General features: G+C 52.2%; 1 long non-coding RNA gene across 1 annotated transcript; it reads left to right on the forward strand.

Moving 5' to 3' along the window:
* The first annotated feature begins 11 nt into the window (after positions 1-11).
* On the forward strand, positions 12-1,467 carry LOC111734530. The gene is made up of 2 exons (XR_002778478.1): positions 12-397; positions 1,244-1,467. It is a non-coding gene; the product is annotated as an uncharacterized LOC111734530 (long non-coding RNA).
* Positions 1,468-1,765: the final 298 nt, after the last annotated feature.

A 1,765-nucleotide genomic window follows, 5' to 3' on the forward strand; every position in this document is an offset into this window, starting at 1 on the left:
CCCCCCAGGAGTGGGAAGCAGGGACCTGGACCTGGGAAGGAGTCGGGGGGGCACGCTCAGAGCAGCCAAGGCCAGGAACCCTGCCATCTGGAGCAGAGGCAGCCATGGCAACACGGCGTTGTCCTCAGGCCGTGTCCAGGGGGACTGTGAGCTCCTTGCCATCCATGGGGGGATGGGGCGACCTCCCCGTGGACCACCTGCTGGCTGCCTGACGGTTCTTCTCATGTTCATGGGGGCCACTTGCCCCCACCCGCCACTCCACGAGAACCCAGGTGACGGTCTGTCTCGGTGGGATTCCTCTGCGAGGCCACACAGATTTCTCCTGGAATAATTTTGTTTTCTTCTCTGCAGGAATATAAACGCATGTTTAGTCTGGAGAACACGTTCTCCGATGACGGTGAGTCAGCTGGCTGCTTCATCTACAGTGACTGTCTAGGGGTAGGCCTTACTGGTTTGGCGTGCATGTCGAGGGCTCGTGCCTTCATTTCTCCGGAGGAACATCTGCCCACACGAAGCCTGGGGGAAATTTCCTGTAGCCCGAGAGTCACTTTTTCACATTCACTAATGACATCAGGGGAAATAGGCACTTGTCAACTATGAGTTTTTACAACACGTTCGTGTCGTTAAGGAAAAGATGTGAGTGGCTGGTAGCTCTAGATCGGTAGGCCCCTGCTGGCTGCGACACCATGATTTTAGTGGTATAAGGATAAGGATTTTATTGAGCACATGCTACATTCCAGGCGCTTTTTATAATCTCGTCCTAACAGCTCTGCGAGACCACCTCACTTTATAGATTTTAAACAAGATAGTCAGAAGCACAAAGAGGCCACAGAACTCACCCCGGGTCTCAGAAGGCTCGACCCCTGGCGTCAGCCTTCTCGGCCCTGCCCGCCTGACAGCCTCTCGGGGTGTAGCAGAGTGTAGGGGGCAAGGCCAACCTCAGCAGGCTCTCCATCCCCACTGAGCTTCCGACTTTCCCGGAATCCTCGGTCCCTTCTTCCAGGTTCACTGGCAACAGGCATATGGAGAGCCACTTGGCCGCCCACTGTCTCTGGGGCCCTGGGCCTCATCCCTTCTTCGGGGTCTGCTGGGGTGGCACAAGACCTCATTCCTTCTGGTCCGTCGTGTGCCCGCTGGCCGGCACCCAGCCCTCGAGGGAGGCGGGAACAGTTACGGCAGATGCTGCTCGTGCCTTCCAGAAACGTAAACACAATCCTCCCTCTCGTTTGTTTGTTGTTTCCAGACATGAAGATCTATTTTGCATTCGAACATAGCATTCCAGAAAAAGACTGGAAGATGTTTATGAGGTTGGTCGGACTTAAAGAAACTGACATCGAGATTTGTGAACATGAAAATCCAAGAGACTTGATGGAACAGCATTATCAGATGCTTCGCCGGTGGAAGGGCACGCAAGGGAAGGGAGCGTCTATGTTTAAACTCATGGCTGCCCTCCATAAAATGGAGCTACAAACATATTTGCAAAATATTATAAATAAGTTGGTTGCCGAAAAGATTTTAGTTAAGCGTGCAGAGGCCTCAAATTAAATTTTTCGGCATGGGATTGTTAACTAAGCAGTATCCTACATGGACAATTTTGATCCCATTGCAGACTTTCTGAATCTCAAGTGGGGCTGAGCCTCTATCAAAATAGAATCTATGTAAAGATTCCAATGAAGAGGTCAGTTTTGAGTGCAGGCAAGAGCACACTTCTCTGCCAGAGCAAGGCGAGTTGAGGGTGCTGCCTGTAGCCCTTACGGCAGAGATG

This window comes from Pteropus vampyrus, unplaced genomic scaffold (assembly GCF_000151845.1).
Source record: "Pteropus vampyrus isolate Shadow unplaced genomic scaffold, Pvam_2.0 Scaffold1686, whole genome shotgun sequence".
In the NCBI taxonomy this organism is placed as follows: Eukaryota; Metazoa; Chordata; class Mammalia; order Chiroptera; family Pteropodidae; genus Pteropus; species Pteropus vampyrus.